Source organism: Arvicola amphibius, chromosome 4 (genome assembly GCF_903992535.2).
Source record: "Arvicola amphibius chromosome 4, mArvAmp1.2, whole genome shotgun sequence".
Classification (NCBI taxonomy): domain Eukaryota; kingdom Metazoa; phylum Chordata; class Mammalia; order Rodentia; family Cricetidae; genus Arvicola; species Arvicola amphibius.
The window spans coordinates 38,604,585-38,612,152 of record NC_052050.1 but is presented as its reverse complement, the minus strand read 5'-3'; the positions used below and the strand labels follow the sequence as shown (position 1 = coordinate 38,612,152).

At 40.5% G+C, this 7,568-nt stretch overlaps 1 pseudogene; it reads left to right on the top strand.

The window, feature by feature from the left end:
* The first annotated feature begins 3,035 nt into the window (after positions 1-3,035).
* LOC119813796 lies at positions 3,036-3,154 on the top strand (annotated as a pseudogene).
* Positions 3,155-7,568: the final 4,414 nt, after the last annotated feature.

The following is a 7,568-nucleotide window of genomic DNA, read 5'->3' as shown; positions in this document are numbered from 1 at the left end:
GTATCTTATTGTATGCTCTATTTTAGAGAAACTTCAATGGGCTGCTGAGAATGTTGTAGGCGGAGGCTGCTTGTTTGTTCCCGGCAACCCAGACCCAAAATAATAACACAGAAACAATATTAATTGCAATATTGTTTGGTCAATAACTTAGGCATATTCCTGGCTAACTCTTATATCTTAAATTAACCCATTTCTATTCATCTGTGTATCACCACATGGTTGTGGCCTACCAATGAGGTTCTGTCTGGCATTTGTCTTCTCTGGTGGCTGCATGGCATCTCACTGACTCTGCCTACTATCTCCTCCTCTATCTACTTGGAATTCCCACCTTACCCTACTCTACACTGTAATAGGCACAAAGAAATTTATTAGCCAGTGGTATTCACAGCCTACAGAGGGGAATCTCACATCAGAGTGTGCTTTGTATCGTTAGGGTAGAATACTATGTAACTGTTTATGAGGTCCATTTGATCTGTCATTTACCCAGTGTCTCACTGTTCGCTGTCAAGATGGCCTGCTTATTGTTGAAAATGGGTGACATCATCTATATGGTTATGCTGGGGTTGACCTATGTCCTTACGTCTAGCTATGTTTGTTTTATAAAACTGGATGCACCCATGTTTGATGAGTATGCTCAGGATTGTAATATTCTTTTGATGAGTTATTCCATTAATCAGTATGAAGGGACCTTCTTTACCTCTAGTTTTGGCTTGGAGTCTATCTTATCAAATATTAGAATGGTGACACCTGTTTTTGCTTGGCATGCCTTTTTCCATCCTTTCACCTCAGGTTTAGCAATCTGACTTTAATAGTGACGTACATAACTTGCAGATAGCAAATAGATGAATCCTGGTTTGTTTCACATTTTAAAACTTTTCATTTTAATTTTTATGGATATGGGTATTTTGCCCGGGTGGTGGTAAGAATGGCTCCTTTAAAGGCTCATATATTTGAATGCCTGGTGGAACAGTTTGGGGGAAGGATTAGGAAGTGTGGCTTTGTTGGAGATGTTTCAGTAGGGGTGGGCTTTGACATATCCAAAGCCCATGCCAGGGCCAGTGTCTCTCTCTGCCTTCAAGTTGTGGATCAGGATGTAAGCTCTCAGCTAGTAAGTGCTCCAGCGCCATGCCTGCCTGCCTGCTGCCAATACTTCCTGCCACAATGATCGTGGACTCACCCTCTGAAACTGTAAGCCAGCTCCCAATTAAATGCCTTCTAAGTTGCCTTGGTTGTGGTGTCTCATCACAGCAACAGAACACTGATTAAGACAGCTAGCATGGGGCTGGAGAGACGGCTCAGAGGTTAAGAGCACTGACTGCTCTTCCAGAGGTCCTGAGTTCAATTCCCAGCAACCACATGGTGGCTCACAACCATCTGTAATGGGGTCTGGTGCCCTCTTCTGGCCTGAAGGCATACACACAGACAGAATATTGTATACATAATAAATAAATAAATAAATATTTTAAAAAAAAGACAGCTAGCATGTATGACTTTGCATCACGTGCATACCTGTTGCCCAGAGGCTGAAAGAGGCCATTGGATCCACTGAAACTTGAGTTACAGTTGTGAGCCACTGAGGATAGAATTTCAGTTCCCTGGAAAAGCAGCCAGTGTGTTTAACGCTGAGCTATTTCTTCAGCCTTCCTCACATTTAAATTTTTTTTTTCTATTTTGTGCGTGCCATGTTAAGCATATAGAGGTCAAAAAGACAACCTGAAGGAATTGTTTCTCTCCTTCCACCACACGTGTCCCAGGGAATCCACTCAGGTCATCAAGCTTGCTAGCAAGCTTCTTTAATCACTGAGCCACCTTGCCTGCCCTGAATCCCCTTTTTTAAATCCGTTGTTTTAGTACATGTCTTTTGATTGAAGAATTGAGAACATTATAGTCAGATATCAAAAGCTGTGTTTTAATTCTTATTGTTTCGCTGTGTTTGGTTGTTTAAGGCTTTTTAAAGTGTGTGTGTGTGTGTGTGTGTGTGTACATGCACACACACTTATGTGTATGTGTACATGTGTATGAATTTATGCACATGGCTAAAATGCTGGTAGGGGCCGGAAGATGGCTTCAGATTGCTGAAGTTAAGAGTTACAGATTATTTGTGAGTCGCCCAGTATTGCTGATGGGAACTGAACTAAGGTCCTCTGCAAGAGCAAAAAATTCTATTGGTGCTCACAGAAATCAGAAGAAGGCACCAGATTCCCTGAAGCTTAAGGTACATATGATTGTGAGTCACCGTGTGGGTGCTGGGTCCTCTGGAATAACCCTCCCTCTCCCCAGTCCAGTATTTTGCTTTTCACTATTTGTTTGTGTAACTACCAGTGTAGGGGGTTTTATTTCCTCCTATTGCCTCATCTATGTGATTCTTCCAACTATCTTCTGTAAAGTTTCCTAGTGATCATCAATTCTTGTAGTCTGTTTTTGTTAAAAAGTTTTTCTTTCTTTATAAATGGTAGTTTTGCTAGGTATAGTAGTCTGGGTAGCAGTTACCTTTCAGATCTTGAAAGACATTATTCCAAACCCTCTTGACTTTTAGGGATTTTGTTGAGAATTCTGCTGTTATTCTTTCTGATGGGCCTGTCTTTATGATTTTTTTTCTCTTTTGCAACTTTCAATATGGTTTCTCTCATCTTTAAACTTAGTGTTTTTAACTACAATATGACATGGGGGCTCTTTTCTAGTTTTGCATGTTGGGTGTTCCAAATGTCTCCTATATGTGGATGGGCATCTCTACCCGTAAATTTGGTCAATTTTTGTGATTATCTTATTGAAATTTTTCTATTACTTTACTGTAAAATTATATGTCTATGCCCATGATGCATAGATTTCATCTTTTCATAGTGCCCCCATAGGTCTCATGTGTTGCGTCTGCTTTATATGGATGGGAGTAGGGACAGAGGAAGAGAGGATCCCTCTGCCTAAAGGGAGAATTACAAATAAAAAGAGGCAAATAAATCTATTAGATAAACTAAAAAAATCAGCCTTCCTAGGGGCTGATACACAGAGAACTCCACCAAAGAACAGTCTCATTTACATTCCCTTGGAAGATCTATCAAAAGGGAAATGAAAAAAGAATAGAGAAACGATACAAGGAAGACTAGCATAGCCCCTGCGCAAAGATGACACGCAAATTCGTGAAGCGTTCCATAATAAGGAGCCCGGCACAAATGATTAGAGGTCTTGGGGGTGAAACAATCTCAACCACCTCTCTCCACTTTTAAAATGGTGGAAGCACCACTATTGTCAGCTCTGGGGCCGCCAGGCAGGAGCCAGCCGCACTCAGCGTCCAACCCTGAGAATGAGCATGCAGCACATAAACCCTTTTTATCTGAGTAACGGCCAAATCTGCCATGCAGAGCACTGCACAGCCCAAAAACATCTCTGTGTATGGCAGCTGAAATCCGCCAAGCACCTGTGCAAGCCTAGTAGACCTGATCGCGCCGCCTGCCCAGGCAGGAGCACTAAGCCACAGACATGGAGAAAGTGAAATTTCCTACAGAAAAGGGGAAATAGTGTGGGAGGTCCTTTTGTCTATGTGTTGCTTTTATTAGTTAATGAATAAAGAAACTGCCTTGGCCTGTTGATAAGGCAGAACTTAGGTAGGCAGGGAAAACAGGACTGAGTGCTGGGAGAAGAAAGGCCGAGACAAGATGCATGGATCTGCTGCCAGAGATTGACATGCCAAAACTTTGCTGGTAGGCCATGACCTCGTGGTGATACACAGACTAATGGAGATGGGTTAAATTAATCTGTAAGAGTTAGCTAATAAGAAAGCTAGAGCTGATGGGCCAAGCAATGGTTTAATTAATACAGTTTCTGTGTGATTATTTCGGGTCTAAGCTAGCCGAGCGGCAGGGAACCAACAAGAGGCCCTCTCCTACAACAATCCTCTCTAGAGACTGATACACAGAGAACTCCCCCAAAGAACAGTCTCGTTTACATTCCCTGGAAAGATCTATCAAAAGGAAAATGAAAAAAAAAGAATAGAAAATGATTTTAAAAAAAGAAAGAAAATAGAAATGAGAACAAAGGAGGACAGAGCTGGTCCGTTTAACTGGCACTGAATATTTAAAAAAGAATAATAAAAATGAATCCGAAGCCGGGCGGTGGAGGCGCACGCCTTTAATCCCAGCACTCGGGAGGCAGAGGCAGGCGGATCTCTGTGAGTTCGAGACCAGCCTGGTCTACAAGAGCTAGCTCCAGGACAGGCTCTAAAGCTGCAGAGAAACCCTGTCTCAAAAAACCAAAAAAAAAAATGAATCTGAGTTGGACAGGAGTCCAGGGTCAGGATGTATCATTTTCAAACCAGCAGAGGAGGAAGAGGGGCACTGAACAAAACTGAACACAACAAAAAACAGTGAAAGGAGTGGGGTAGGGCAGAAAGATGGCTCAGCTGGTTAGGGAACTTGTCATATAGAAGTGGCAGTGAGAATCAAGGCCACAAAGTTATCCTCTGACCTCACTTTGTGTCCTCCAGTGCAGTTATAATTTTTTTAAAAAAGAAAAAAGATAATGAAAAGGAAAAAACTTTATAAGTTTAAGTAAAAGACATCAAAACCATATGTTAGAAATAAATTCAACATGTCAGTAATAACAGAAAAAATAACCAAAATCACTACTTAAGAGAGACATCATCCGGCGCGAGGGATGTAGCTCTATGGCAGAGTATTCGCCGAGCATGCATGGGTTCTGGATTCAAGCTTTAGCATATAACAAATAAAAATAAAATGTTTCCTTTCTCAGTCCCCTCATCAAAAGAGGTGGCTCATCTAGAATAACATAAAGCAAAATAAACTTTAAGGGAAAAATCACTTTATAATGGATTTCTATAAAAATATAAATTACCAAAAGAGACTCAAAATGACAGAAAATCTGAGACCTCCAGCAATAAAGAAAATTGAGTCAAAACTCTATCTGCCATTTAAGAAACTACTAGACCAGTCCAAGCTTTCAAAAACTAGATAACCCTTCATCATTATGACTCAGACTGTGCCCCAGGAAAGACAAAGAGGCTCCCTGCACGGCTCAGGCCGGAAGGCTAACGGCCGCTGACACCAAACTTAGGATGGAAGAACAAGCAAGTGGAAGCCAGTGCTGCCCGGAGCACATCTGAAACCTAGATGTCTGCTTGTGGCAACAGGAAGTTTGCCCACGCACTGCTTACCTGCTGCTGTTTGAGTTGCCAATGTAATAAAAATGCACCCCCAAAACTTTCTAAATATTAGCATTGAGCCCAGAAATGCATAAAATGTAATATTTCATCAAAGCTAAAACATCACTGTCTATGAGATGTAGCATCTCTTTATATACTAAGAGAAAAATATATTATCACTTCAACCATGACAATGCTTTCTTGACACTCATGCATTTTATTGATACTTACCAGAGGAACTTTTTAGACTTGTTTATACAGATTTTTGCCATAGATCACTGTCGATGAATTCATAATAAATGAAACACAGGCAAGATAAACAAGGTGCTTTTCAAACTTTTAAGTCGCTGTTCAATACAGTTGGCATCATTCCTGGAATCAAGAGGTGGTAACTCAAGTTTTCCTAGGAATCCTTACCGTCGCTCGGGTGTGTTCCCTACTAAGCCCCACACACATTCTCTGGCTTTTGATGCTGAAGATTTCTTTGACTCGCTAGAAAATGACAACAGTAAGACGTCAGTCAAACAAGATTCATTTTCCTTCCAAATGGTCTGTAAGAGGTCTATCAGGGATGACAAGTGACCAAGTTTAAGCAGGAGAAATTAGAAGACACCATTGTCCTAATTACAGAAATGTTGACGTATCAAAAATATACATGTCACAACTGATGAATATGGTAAATCACAGCAAATAGGGTTTATCTCAGGAGGAAAAATTAGTTTACAAATGCATTAAAATAGGACAGATTAGGTGGTATATGCCCTTGATCTCAGCATTTGGGAGGCAGAAGCAGACAGATATCTCTGAGTTCAAGACCAGCCTGATCTGCATAGCCATTTTCAGATCAGCCAGGGCTATATAGTAAGACCGTTCTAAAAGGTCTTAAAAGGTCTAAAATAGGTGACCATATTACCACATTAAAGCAAAACATCTCAACTTATGGAGAAAATCACTTACACTCAAAAAACAACAACAACAAGTTCAACTCATAGCAAAACAGGTAAGAACAGAGTTAACCTTGTATAGCTACCTGCCGATATCTCACAGCAAAAATGGATGGATGGAAGGAAGGTGCCTTAGGTAGGGTTACTACTGCTGTGATGAAACAATGTGACCAAAAAGCAAGCTGGGGAGAGGAGGGCTTATTAGAACCCACGCATGCTCGGCGAATGCTTTCACACACACACACACACTAAATAAATAAATAAATAAATAAATAAATAAATAAATAAATAAATAAATGATCTATTTTGAAAGAAAATGTGACCACCGCAGTGGAACCCAAACCTTGGTATACCACGGAAGTGTTATCACACATGAATGGGCATGAGAGCACCTGGCTGGCAGCATTTCAAATATTTAGACACCGTGTCATATACAAAAGCAAATGTGAAAAAAACAAACTAATTGTAAAATATAGGTAACATCTTTATTATTTAAGTAGAGAGGAATTTCTTGAGGCAGAATATCGTGTTATACACACACGTCTTCCCATACCACACCATTTATGATGATTTTAAAAAAAACAAAATGGCCAAGAGTTTATGAAAAACATGTTCAGTTCAGTGACCAAGGCAATTTCCAGATGTCAGATTCAACCACTACCCTTCACACTGGAAAAAGTTAAGATTAGGACTTTGAGATTGTAGAGACAGGGAATTTATATACTATATACTGCAGAGAGATTAAGAAACTTATGAAGCTACTTAGTAAATATAAGATGGAGACTAAACTCTGACACTTCGTTTCCCAGAAGACATGTACAAAGAACTTCACCATGTGGGGATTAAAATTATGTAGAATTAGAAATAACCGAAAAGTCCACTAATAAGATGAATATGAAATGTACTAGGGCGCTCCAAAATTGCTAAAATAAAATAAAATAAAAATAAACTAAAATAAATATCAAAATCATTTAGTGGGAAATAAAAGCAGTAAAATATATATCTGCAGAATAACCTATTTATAAAGTACAGCCTTAGAGAGGATGTTTTATGTTATCACATGTGTGTGCATGTATACTAGAAGCTTAAAAAGACAGTGTCAAAGACAACATCTATGGAGGCTGGGTAGGAGAGCACATACATGTGGAAGCCATAGGACAACCTCAACTGTCACCTTTAGGAATACTGCCCACCTCCCTTTGAGACAGTCTCTCTCGTTGGCCTGGAAGCAGCAAGCCCCAGGATTCTCCTCCTCGGTCTCTGTCTCACTGGGGCTGGGATTACAAGTGCAGGCCACACCAGGCACTTCCCACGGGGACAGAACTCAGACCTGTACACGTGTGAGGAAAGTGCTTTCCTTGAGTGTACTGTCTTCACAGTGCCTTGATGTCTCTAAGAAAATTCAAAGCATGTTGGCCCGTGCCTTGTAATCTCAACACTTGGGAGGATGAGCAGGAGGAATGCTGAGAGTT